Source organism: Mus musculus, chromosome 6, assembly GCF_000001635.26.
Source record: "Mus musculus strain C57BL/6J chromosome 6, GRCm38.p6 C57BL/6J".
Classification (NCBI taxonomy): Eukaryota; Metazoa; Chordata; class Mammalia; order Rodentia; family Muridae; genus Mus; species Mus musculus.
In genome coordinates, this window is record NC_000072.6 from 52,897,372 (window position 1) to 52,910,961 (window position 13,590).

The 13,590-nt window shown below is 43.5% G+C and overlaps 1 protein-coding gene across 4 annotated transcripts in view; it reads right to left on the minus strand.

The window, feature by feature from the left end:
* The window catches only part of Jazf1 (JAZF zinc finger 1), a 300,560-nt gene that overhangs the window by 129,307 nt on the left and 157,663 nt on the right, over positions 1-13,590 (minus strand). Inside the window, exon 1 of one of the 4 annotated variants that reach the window (XM_011241295.2) lies at positions 10,150-10,227. The exons of 2 other annotated variants lie outside the window; for them this stretch is intronic. The gene's annotated coding sequence lies outside the window, so the exon portion shown is untranslated. Of the gene's footprint in view, positions 1-10,149; positions 10,228-12,076; positions 12,250-13,590 lie in introns of those variants that run through there. One more of the 4 variants, NM_001168277.1, reaches the window with a different exon arrangement.

Here is a 13,590-nt window from a genome sequence, read left to right on the forward strand (position 1 = left end):
GTTGAGCTTTACAAAGAAAAGTCTCCTTATACACACATCATGCCATTCAGAAATGGTTTTGACCACAGTAAGCCACTGCAATGGGTAATCCGAAAAGAAATAAAATGTGCATATAATGTCATCTTCAAACAATTCTCTGGCTTGTTCATTTGTAGTGCCACTAAACTGAGGAAGTGATGTGCTGGCTGCAGCTCGCAGAGACAGACCCACGCCAGCATGCTCTATAACAGAACACGTGTGTACAGAACACGTGTGCTTCTCATTCGAGTGGTGCTCCCTCAGCAGCTCATCTGGCAATGTGTATAATGTGGCCAGTACAGGGATACACAGCAGCACCCTTCCACTGCCACATGGTCACAAGTGTCAGGAAGACAAACAAAGTCTCAGCGGGGCAGGGTAGGGCCAGAGAGATAGAAGACACAGACTGCCTCAGGGCACCACCGCTAAGTTTCTTAAAGCAGCGACCTATAGACAGGCTGGCAATGGCTATCTCTACCATCATCTCAGGGCAGCATCTTGTTCTATGATGTGGACTGAGCTCTTTAGGAACAATGAAAAAGCTTTTTATAGCTGTGATCCTAGCAACTCAAGGCTTCAACGACTGAATTGAATGGTAAAGTCCTTGTCACAATATGAGCTCCAATTGCTTTTCAAGCAATAGAAGCCAGTAAAAGAAGATCAAATAGCATTGGAAATGTAACTGAGGAAAATACGTAATAAAAAAATATTAAAAAAAAAAAAAAGCAACGTAAGGTGATGGTTTAGCCTAGGAAGGAACATTCAAATTCCTTTCAGTAAGAATGAGACGTGTGATGTGACAAAAGGCCCACAGGCCACCTTGCTGAACCCCCTAATGCCCTTGTTCATCCATGCTACAGTCCCTGCCATTGGGAACCAAAGACAAGCCATACTTGGGGCATGTAAACTATTGTTTGAGGGGAGTCTCATGTAGTCCAGGCTGGAGTCAAACTTGCTATAAAGCTGTAGATGACCTTGAATTCCTGATTCTCCTGCTTTAGCCTCCAGAATTGAGTGCCGGGATTACAGCTGTATACTACCACACTGCTTTTTTGTTTGTGTTTGTGTACTATTTTTTAATAAATATTCATCTCTAGTGCCACCACCAAGCCCACAAGAAAACTCTATTGGTGTTATTTGGTGGGTCAACCAACACTCAGTAATGAACTCATCGACTTTGGCCATGCCTTAATTATGTACCTTGCCAGGACTTTATATACCCGGAATTACTTAAAATTTAATAAAGCCAGAAACCAGCACTGCTGCCTCTTAACCAAAACGAAGGAAGAGTTGAGCAATGACTATCTGTAGGTTGTGAGGCCACGGTGAAAAGAAGGTATGCTTTTGATCCAGAGAGACCTCCTTAGCACTCTACAGTTTCCAAATACCACTGACTATTTAAATGCATCACAACTGTGTGGGGGCCGGAAGGGGTGGCTAAACAGATGTAGGTAGGAGGCTGAAGGCTGTAGTAGTAGTAGAAGACTTGAGGAGTCAAATGCCCGGCCAGCAGGATAAGTGATTTTGAAGAGAAACCCTTGCTTTTCTTTGTAATCATTCAGTGATCCCGAGGCTAATTAATGCCTGTTCTCAGCTTCCATTCTTCCCCTCACCTGCTAAACCTGCAAAGACAGACCCTCATTTTCTCATCACTCTCTCCCAGCTTTCTTCGTAGGGCTTGTCAAATTCTTCTCTTCGCTCTCAGGACTTCCTGGACCACAATGATATTTTTACCCTTCTACACTCCGGCTTGTCTCAGCTCTTCCTATCACTGCCACCCTTTGCCCTCTAGTGCCCAGCAAATACACACAGGGGCATAGAGCGATTAATTCCATGATGGGAACACTGCAGGCTTTGGGTTAAATATGGTACATCCGTCAAGCATATTTGTTTCCTTGACCATTCAGGACCCCCATGAAAATGTGGTAGAGAGTAGGAAAAAACCACCAAGGGGAGTAAACAGGAGACAGAAATAGGAGGTAAGTTTTGGGATACAACAAAAGAATATGAAGACATAAAAAGGCTTAGATAAAGTTTTCTTTATCTCCAGGCCCTATAGTGGGGGCATAAGAGCCAGGAGCTGAACCCTGCAGAAGCCCTGAGGGACCCTGCACTAAAAGATGCCTGCTACAACACGGAGAAAGCTCAGAGCTTAAAACAGAGAACTTTTTAATAGGTCATGAAGAAAAACTAAGCAGATCATGAAGTGCCTATGGATGGAGGGACTGGCAGCCAGTCAGGACTACTCTTCTACTCCATTAGGCAGGTGTAGAGAAAAGAGAACCCAGATGTTGACATCTGGTGATTTCCTAATTAAATGATGTTCCTATAGTTCCATCTATAGCCAACAAGCTCCATCTGTGCCTCCACCCACAGGCGTCCACCAGCTTTGCACTGTGGCTGTGAAAGATAAGCCAGTAACAGTCAAGAAATGATGGCTAAGCCATGCAGGCAAAGCTCTGAACCTGAGAGAAAGCCACCAAAACATGGGGAAGGTAGGATGAGAGGGAAGGGAGAGGGCCAGGGAAGACTAAAGGGGTAGGCAGGTATGCACGGACCAAAGTACAAGCAGCGGGGGCTACACATTTCTGTAACAAACAGGGCTAGAGACACAAGCTCCAGGGTTCACTCCTCCACAGGTGAGGTCAGCTCACTGCTCCCACCCAGCTGTAACACTGGACTCCACACAGGCTTTACAGTCTCCTATAAGGCCAGTGCACTTTTCTTACAACTTTTACTTCTTCTTCTTCTTCTTCTTTTTTTTTTTTTTTTGGTTTTTTTTTTTGTTTTGTTTTTTGTTTTTTGTTTTTTTTTGGTTTTTGTTTTTTGAGACAGGGTTTCTCTATATAGCCCTGGCTGTCCTGGAACTCACTCAGGCTGGCCTCAAACTCAGAAATCCGCCTGCTTCTGCCTCCCAAGTGCTGGGATTAAAGGCATGCGCCACCACCACCCAGCTTTTACTTCATTTTTAAGGCTAAATTTGTTGAACAATTTACAAAGATGGACTTTTAAAATTCATTGCTGGTCTACTTCAGATGCTGAAGTAAATATTTCTTGTTGGCATTGGGCTTAAAAAAAGAAAGAAAGAAAAAGAAACCACTCCTACGAGTATATAGCCTTTCTGAATGGATCAACTTTTCCTTATTTTGTAGACATGCCATTTGAAACTTTTCCCAGGCCATAATTTCCATTATAGGAAACTCAGTGCAAATTATACTGAGACTCTTGCCTTCCCCGATTCACTGTGAAGTCCCGACGCACCTAAGAGTTGCTGTAAATTTGGTGAGCTTTATATCTAAAAGTCAGGAATTCCATACTACACAATAACAGCATCTATTAAAGAGCATCCATGTTCACATGTGGACCCTGAGTTTTCCTGCCACAAGTCAATGGCTAAACAGGACTGAACCAGGAACTCTGTAAACACTGCTCAGGCACCTGACTGAGGCGCAGCCACTGCAGCTGCAGCTTGCCCTGTGACTAGCATGCTCTTCTGCTTTCTAATTCTTAATCAATCATTCAAATTCCTATGGTCACCCACTAAGTAGCTATTTAGGAAACTGGGTTTTAGAGGTCAAATCTAAACCAAAGGCTCTGTCAATAATCCATGTCCACCACAGCAGAGTCTGAATAACTGAATGAGCACCCAGGGTGAGAAGTAAGGCAGAAGACACAGATAAGCATCAGCTCAGAGAGCTGTAAGGTGAGATGCGCCAGAGGCAGACCCAGTAAGCCACTGCATCCCTGCACAGACAGAGATGAACAAGGATGCATGCTCAAAGCACTATAAAAGGAGACAAAATACTCAGAGAGGGAGGGTTCATGTGGGAAGATTTTACTGATGGAGCCCACAGTAAGTCATTCACAGGTGGTAGTGGGAAACTAGTGTGGCTTTAAGGCTGCAGGCACTGAGCTGACAATCTGTGGGCATTTCAGAAGGGCAGCACTGTTGACCAGACCATACTAATTACAGAGTTTAAAATAGAGCTACTTGAGGAGGGTAGTTCTGAACTGCGGGCAATCCTCTATGAAGGCACTGTCTATAGACATTGGAAGGAGGGTGCTAGTGGATCCTGCTAGATACCCTACATTGCACACAATCAGATAACCAACTACAATAAACTCCCCTGACCTTCAACGTCAGTGCCCAGCTGAGAAACCCTGCTGGAAACCCATGTGGTGTTTATGAAGAATAGAGCTACTGCATGTTGGTATGTTTTGGGTTTTCCTATGTTCTAAATCAAGAGCTTAGAAGGCTGCTCAATGGGTAGCAGGACAGTGACACAAAGGTGGTTGGGACCTAGATCTTAGGAGCCCTGGCTTTCTTAGTGGAGTCAAAGAAACCGAATTCACTTCCCAAAAGACATCCTGAGTTCTTGTCATGTACTCCTTGCTAGAGGAGTGCAGGACACATAATTAGGCAAGAAGGATAACTGTAATAATCAGTTAACAATAATGCAAGGGCTAAAAAAATAGCTCAGTTGGTAAAGTGCTTGCCTTGCAAGCACAGAGACAAGTTCAAAGCCTAACAACCACATAAAAATTCTGAGTTTAACAGCACCACTTGAAATCCTAGGGCTGAGGAAGCAGGGATAGGAAGAGTCCTGGGGCTCGCTGGTCAGCTAGTCTAACTGGTGAGCCCCAGGACGTCAGGCCCTGCCTCGAAGGAGGTGGATCATACCCAAGGCCTCCACAGGCATGTGTACATCAACTATCTATACACAAGTTTGTGTACACGTATATGTGCTGAACACACACACACACACACACACACACACACACATACACAAGCACTCCAAAAAGCCCTCAATGATTCAAGACAAACCAGCAAATATATAAATTGCTCTAGAAACGTGGCAAGATTCTCTGTGAGGGTCAGGGCAACTTTTGAAGGAAAAGTTCCTAAGACTCGGAATAGAGAACAGCTTGAGCAGGCGAGTAGAAGGAGAAAGTAAACTGTCTGTGATGTTCAGAGTAGCTTGTGTGTAAGAGGCACGGAGTGCAGAGCAAACTTTATCTGGAATGGTTCAAAGGCTCTCGATAGTCAGCCTTAATCTCAAAGACAGAGCAGAGGCACTGGGGGATAAGCTAAGATGGCCATTGTGTCAGAGGTAGTGGAGAGCGGTAGGGAGGATGGGAAACTGATGTAGAAGACTGGTAAAAGAAGATACAGAAACAAGACTTTTCTTACGTTATGGAGTGAGTATCTCTTTATCAACAATAGAGAATCTCAAACCGTGAAAAATATTTGATGTTCCAAGTGACATCTGCTGCTCACGTGTGAAAGAGGCTGTGCAGAACCAGGGAGTTGAGCTTCAGAGAAGAGACGGATAAAGGGCTCCTGATGCAGATAGGAACCGAAGTGCTGAAGAATCGCATCCTAGCACCACACATTCCAACAGGCAGCAGAGCCAAGGAATGCCCTCAAAACAGTAAAAACTCCAGCACCCTGATTAAAGATGCTATCCTGAAACTCAGCCAATAGTCAGCTCAGCATGGATAAGGACAGGCCTGGGGGCACACTGCATTGGAAATCAAGTGACTGGTACAATTCACAACTGAGCATAAAAGGCTGGGAGTGGGTGAGTCAAACGGGGGTCTTTAATTCAGTGTTTAGTGGAGCTGATATGGGCTCTCCAAGGCCTAGTAAGAGAATCACCCTCTTGCTATAATCTTTGTTTTTCCTTTTTATATCTCTGGTTACAAGCCTAGTCTTTCTTTGCTGAGCCATCTCTCCAGCCCTGTTTTTACTTCTTGGTGTTAAGATAATGTGTTACTCTCTACAATCCAGCTGTCTCCATTCAGCATTAGCTTCATAAGCCTTACGATTCTTCTTCTATCCCTAAAATATCGCTAAGAACAGTGCTTTCAGCCTAGAGTGAAAATAGGACTGAATCTCTAGTGTAAAGTAAGGTGCCACTATGCTGCTCAGAGCTTTAGCTCATCAAGTATTTTGAAATGCAGACTGGCACTACTGTGAACTGTCTATATTTGATAGTCAGCAGCATAATGACACATAGGAAAGTTTTAAAATTCATCATTCAAATGTGAGTCATCACGGGCTGCATGGTGCTCTCGATACACATTTCCCTTTTACATCATGCTGCTCTGGAGCAGGGCTGCCTGGCATAGGGCTTACATTTCCCAGCATTCCTTCCTTGGGTCTGCATCCTTTGAGTCTACATCCTGGTCAGTAAAATACAGGGCTTTAAAGAAGTCTCCTTGAAAATGTGTGCCTTTGCAGTAATTTTCCTCCAAGGTGATTGGAAGGATGACTATTACTCCTGCATCTACTTCAATATGAGATAATCTCATACATGGAAGTCAACCCAGGCAAAGCCAAGCAGGAGTAGGTGTGGCTGAGCAGTGAAGCCCCACCTCTCTTCTGGACTGGCCTCCTCCAGTACTTCTGCAACTGACAGAATGAAATACTCTTCCACTTCAGATCCTGTTACTCAACGGTTTCTCAGTAAGTGAAGCCAAATCTTCATACAAGGAACAATAAAACCAACACCCTAACAATCAGAATGCTAGCTCAAAGTTCTACTGAGTAATGTGAACTATTTTGTGTCTTTGCTTTCTGGATTAAAAAAATAGATTATATTGTGTAACTTATGGAACAGAAACAACAACAATAGTAGAGTAAGTCCCACACTGCCATATCATATGAGGTGGACTCTGCAGAGGGATGATTAAGGAATGAGAGGAAGAAGAGAGAAGCTTCATGTCACATTATGGCTGCTTTGGTTGCCTGAGCCTTTCTCCAGTATTGGTTATTAGCGGGCAATAATGAAGCAAATTACACATGCATATTGCTTCTGAGTTATCAACAATGCGATGAACAGTAACCTTTGAAGCTGTCAGGATCTTTTCAGGGAGGCAATTAAAGTGAAAAATGAGAGTGTGCACAACCTCCATCACCCAGCACCACATGTCCCAGCACCACCACGAGCACTGACTTCTGAGTGGGTGCAACCTGAATATTTATTAATGCAGATCTGTTCCCATTTGTTCATCTTCTTTTCTTGTAACCCAAGCTACCCTCACCTGACAAAAGAGATTTTTTTTCTTTAAAGGGCAACTCTGACACTATGAATCACATTTACCTGAAACGTACACACACTGTGACATCGTTCCTAGCTGCATTAAAATAAACTTTCTTTCCCTTTCCCCTTCAGGAAATGTAAGTTTAGGACAAGCTAGGATTCCAAAGAAGAAAGAAGTTGAGAGTAAAGTAAACCCAAGTAGAGAAGCACTAAATAACCAAGCTGAAAATACGGAAGAATAAATAACTGGTGTGTATGGAAGGTCAAACGTAAACATGTCAAGTACTGCGTGCCGGGCACTGAAGCACTCTCCCCAGACAGAAAGGAAACAAAGCCGAGCTCTCTAGCAGGCCACACTCCCTGCAACAACGTTGTTATTCATAAATTTCATACTAGAGAACCAGGTAATCAAGTTACAAAATTAGAAAAAAAAAGCCTCAGTCTTATCTTTTAAGTCAGTTTACAATTTTGTGTTGTGTGGCACATGTCTATGGTCGCAGGATGGACACACTTGCTAGGGGAAGTGCTTCCTATTGATTTTAAAGAGATCACAACAATCTTAAGAAAAAAAAAACCTACTAGCTCTTCCACTTTGGACTGACATTCCTGTAGGAACCGGAATGAAACACAAGAGCTACGGCCGAGGGGGCTACCGATAGAACGGGGCTCCCACACTGTTCAGAAACTGCTGTGATCTGCTCATCTGCTTAGTCGCTGGCCTGCAGATTGGTGGCTCTCCACTAGAACTGCAGATTAGTGTCTCCTGGTTGACTGGACAGAATCGGAGAGCCTGCCCCATCCCCAAAGATTCTAGTGTGAAACCAGACTGAAGTCTGCGTAGGCTTGGAAACCAGAAGTAGGAAGTAGCTCAGTCAGTGGTAAAGGGCTTGCTGCATAAGTCTGACAACCTGAGTTGATTCTTGGAACCAAAAAAGTGAAAGGAACTCTGCAATGTTGTCCTTAGATTTCTATATGTATGCCTTCCCAACACATATCACATCACAGACAGACAGACAGGCAGACATGCACAGAGAGAGAGAGGGAAAGGAGGGAGAGGGGGAGGGAGAGGGAGGTGGACAGACAGACACACAGAGAGACAGAGACAGACATATACACAAAGATAAACAGACAGACACATCAGACACACACATAGAGTGAGATATGGACAGACATACACAGACATAGACAGACACACACACACATACACATAGACAGAAACACACACAGAGGCAGACACACACACAGAGGCAGACACACACATATGTATATACAGAGAGTAAGAGAGGGAGATGTACAGACATACAGAAAGACATAGACAGATACACACACACACACAAAGACAGACACAGACACACACGTACACATAGACAGACAGAAGCACACACATAGACAGATACACACACACACACACACACACACACACACACACACACTTTAAAAGAACTGCTTGGGGAAGTTATCAAAAAGGGACAATTTGAGTATTTCCCCAAGCCTCAAAAGCAGTTGTGAAATGGAAACAAATGGTTGACTATGCTGCAAAAGTTTTGTGGATAAATCCATGTGGTGAAATATTTTGTTCATGTGTGTTTGCATGCATGCATGTGTGAATGCATGGAGAGGCCAGAAGTTGATGTAGATGTAGGGAGTTTTTCTTGGTCTCTCTCCACCTTATTGTACGTATTATTTTGAGATGGCATCTCTCGATGAACTTGGACCTCACCAGTTCAACCCGACTGGCTAGCTAGTAAATCCACGATCTTCCTGGTCTTTGGCTAACTATCCTGGGATAACAGGCCCCTGCTGATACTTGGCTTTGAGGTTGACTCTGGGGAATCAAACTCAGGACTCCTATTCATTCATCAAGAGCTTCTCTGACTGAGCCATTTATCCATGCCCTAGTGAAATTGCCTGAGCTGCTTACATTTTCACCTCTTCTACTTTCTAGGAAGGGTCAAACTTAGTAATCACATGATCAACTTAGTGTCTCCATGTGTTTTAAAAATTAACTCACAAACCTTGAATGGGAAGCAGTCCTTGTGTATCCTGATGACTAGGGATCTTTTCTTTTGTGTGGAGACCACTGATGGTATTTCCTAAAACTCACAAAGCTCCATCACTTGGACTTTGGGACCAAGGGTTTTCTGGAAGACTGGTTCAGGCAGGTGTTCCCTGTGCTGGTGGTGGTCTCCTCAGTAACAAGTTAGGTCATTATGAAGCAGGTTAGTTTTGTATTCTGGGAGCCTGTTTCATCTAGGATTCGGCAAATACTACCTCCACCACTACCACCATCACCCCGCCCCCCCCCCCCTAACACACTAAACCACAACAGGTGCCTCCATTCTTCCAGTCTCCCAGGGAAGTCAAAAAGACAGGAGAGAGAGAGCTGAACATCTGGATTCAGGTTGCACAATGCCTCTACCTACAAGCTGTATTGGCTTCAGCTTGATCTGAACAGCTCTGGCTGGCTGTCCAGGGAATCACACACGCTGTGTTCCCAGATGGGGCTCAGAGGTGACACAGGGTTTGGGATGGACGGCTCTGGAGTCTGCAGAGACGGCATCTATTCTAGATGCTAATGAGTAGAGACACGGGCTGAGCAGTATCACTGATGGTGTGGATTTGGGCATCGGGAAGTCCCTGGCCCTCTCACTTACCACTTGGCAGATGGCTCCTGACAATCTTGGCTTCTGCAGAAGGATTAGGCAACTCTAGTTTTTTGGATACTTTTTTTTTTTTTTTTAAATAAAGTTTTTCTCTTGGATAGGTGACATATTATGGAAGTTACTGATTTGTTTTGATGCATGCTAACTTCATGACCGGAGCAAGTTTCTCAGGCTCAGCTTTGTTTTTTTCTGATACAAAAGTCAGTGACTCATAGCTTATGCAGTTGTTAAGAAGTTGTTAAAGGAATTTAAGGGAGATAAGCTGTGTACTGCACAGAGTACAGGGGCTAGTGCATGGTAAATGCCTGATAAATCTTAAGGGATAGTATTATTACAGGCTGTTGGTGCTCACACTGTGGGCTTACAGTTGTGAACAATCAATCCTTCCTAAGTGCAGAAGCAGCAGCCGAAAGTCTTCTTACCATCGCAGGGCCTGCCATGTACGGATGAAGAGAGATGAGCTGCTTCCCATGGGCAGTCCTCACAGCAGACGTGCCCCTCTGCAAGAACAGAGGAGGTGGGAAGATCCTGAACTGCTTGTCCTTTCCCCAGGGACACACACTGACCAGGAAAGGCCCCAACGCTGCTCTCAGTGTGCTCATCTGACTTCCAAGGGCCTGTTACTTTGCTGCTCTCGCTGCTTCCCTAAGTAGAAATAACTAGTCTCAGCACTGAACCCCTTCCCAGTAGCTTTTCTTTTCTTGTAACAGGCTCACACACCGCTCTGGCTGCCCTCAGACTTGCTGGGTAGTCAAGGATGACATTAAACTCCTCATCCCCAGCGCCTATCTCCTGAATCCTGGGACCACAGGCTTGTGTGCGGCGCTCAGCATGGCCCTGAGTCCTATGGCTCTCCTCAATATGAATGCTCTAAACTAGACTGCCAAGCGGTCTCTCCTGTCTAGATTAAAGAGTAGATCTTATCTCTTGCACAAATGAAAATGAATTCTTATTGCTCAATTAAACTAAACAGCATATAACCACTAATATGTAAGATTTGTTTTTCTTTGTTTTTACTTATTAAAAAATGTTTTTCTTCCAGTATTGCTCAACATCACATTTCAGAAACGCTCTGAGTATTTCCTAGGCATTCTGCCTTGCACGTTATTCCTTTGAATTTGATTCAATCGTGGATACCAGTCAGAGGCCTGGTGGCTTCATAACAGGCATGGCACTCCCCTTCTAACATCATCTAACAACATGTTATGTTGCTGACTCTAGATGGCTGCGTGTAAGGATGAACTGCTCGTGGGGCTGCTTGGCTTTGGTTCTATCCGCATGGTGTCAGAAATGAGCAGAAGTATCACAGACACGGGGTAAACCATTTCTCTCCTTTAAAAACGCTGCTCCCTCTTCTCACCCCAATAGCAATGTAAAGTTCATAGCAAAACTGATAGAAAGGAACAGGGATGTGTTATGTCCTCTCTCCTTCCTGACAAGGACAGTCAACACTGACATTTCCCTACTAGATTGCTTTTTTTTTTTTTTCCTAGTAAAAAGGTGCTTCCTGGAATTCTTTGGAATGGTTTGGAAGAGATAGCACATGAGATATCAGGATCCAAACAAAATGTGAAGGGTCTGTATCATGTTTGAGTAAAATGGGCATTATCAAAACAAGCTCAGGACCTCAGGTTCCTCAGTGGGGCTCTAGGGACTTTGGGTTTGGTAAGCTTTATTATCAGTAGAGTTCAGAAGTGGAAGGCAGAGGTGTTAATGAATTTTCTAGGCTTTCTTAAGGCAAGGTTTAATAGTCTAGATATGGCCACAATATCATAAGACATTGAATCATCTTGGGGGTGGGTTGGGGGTGGAGCTTGGCCTTTCAAAGGAATGTAGAGATAAAATATGCTTTAAAAACATTAGTTGCAGAATGTCTTCAAGCTCTGCCAGTCTGTCTCCTCCCCTAGCTCACTCTCATTTCATCAATGAATTTTTCAACATTTCACTGCAATCCACACCAGATATACATTCAAAATTCTAACTAGCACACTAATCTCCCAGACTCAAAAAAAAGTTATAGGAAACATTATTTAACTCTAGTAATATGTAATATACCTTGATTAATAAATTTCATTTCTTCAAATATTAAGACAGTTCATTAAATTGATCTCATGACCTACTAATAAGTCCTAACTGGAGACGTTTAAGAATATAAATCTTCTATATTACGAATCAATGTCAAGCATTAAGCCCTCCTTTATTATTTACATGATAACATAATCTTAGGATACAAAATATTTCTAATTTGGCTGCACCAATCAAACTCTCCAAGCACATCTCTCAACTGTTGTTCCTTCAGGGCCTACACCCAGTGGCTCTTGATGTCCTTGCCTTCTATACACATCTTACCTGCACACTATCCCTCCTGTTTCCACTAGCCTGCTTACTCTTCTCTTCTCTTGTCTTGAACCTCATGCTCTGTCCTGGCTCTTCTGTGGCTGGTTCTCCATTAGAGGCACCAGGATGAAATGACAGTGTAACAGGAGTGGGTGGGTTTCTGTTCTACCACTCCCACCAGGTGTGGTTTGGGACAGTGGCTGCAATTGTCTACTGGGAGCCATGGCTATAACAGTGACCCCTCTCTATGACAGTGACCTCTCTCTATGACAGTGACCCCTCTCTATGACAGTGACCCCCTCCTCCAAGATGCCATTCGCTCCAGACTTTGGCCATACTGTCACTTCTGCTTCTTCAGCATCCTGCTCTTGCTTGGTCCTGAGTACTTCAGGTACCTGGGTACCTGGCTCTTTTTACCTCCCATGTACCTGAATTTAGCTTTCTTTTGCTGCTGGATGATACACCTTTGTGATATACACTGCTTCACTAACTGAAAGACTTTACCTACTTCTCTTTGATCATCCTTAGATTCATCTTCTAAGGTCTATTCCAAAAGTTACTTCTCTCCAGTACATTCTGCTGGACTACAAGGTAGAAGCTGCTTTAGTGCACCATCCAGTGAAAGGATGAATTACATCGGAGTATTATTGTTCCCAACAGATTCAGCCTCTCCAGAAACAGCTCCCTTCTGCCCCTAGTACTTAGCACAGATGTGTCAAGTAATTATGATTACAGAGAAGTCAATAAATGAGTGAATGGTAATAGGACTAATTACTGAACACCACACAGTTATGTACCATTAAGTAATATTTCCTGACAAGACTATTCACAAAGCTACTACTTCACAGTGACCCACTCTGGGATGATTTAGTCTAAAGGCAGCTGCTGGATGCAGCTGGAGACAAATGCTGACTGCTCACAGTGAACCAGCTAGGTAGGTCTTCCCTAACTAGTTCCCCACAATCCCATATCACCTGGCAGGGTGTTTTCTGCTTATTATACTAATTAGAGCTTACTTGAAAGATGTAATTATTGCTGCAACCCAAGGAAATAATTAATGGCCAATTTTAGTGGGCAAAATATTCATTAATCAAGTCAACAGACAAGAGACCTACAGAGTTTAGGGGAAAAAAGCCCTCAGAGAGAAGGGAAAAAGATAATCACCTAGAGGGTCCTCCTGTCTCATAAACGTGGGTTAAATCTATTCAATTACAGCCTCCTGAAAGTTCATGTTTCAGATTTAGTCCTATGCCTTCTAAAGAAGTCGATGTTTAAACATCTGGCTTCAAGTCACATTGTAAAACAGGTTTTATTTACTTTAAAAATAAAAGATTATTTATTTTATGTAAGAACAAACGTGTTTACACACAGTATTATTACTCAGCTACCAAAAATTCTCTTTTGAGGCCGAGTTTCTCACTGGCCTAGAACTCACCAATTAACGAGTCTAGTCTGTCTCTACCTTCCCAGCTCTGGGATTATAAGACTCTCTGTCAAGCCTAGCTTTCTTTATGCGGACTCTGGGA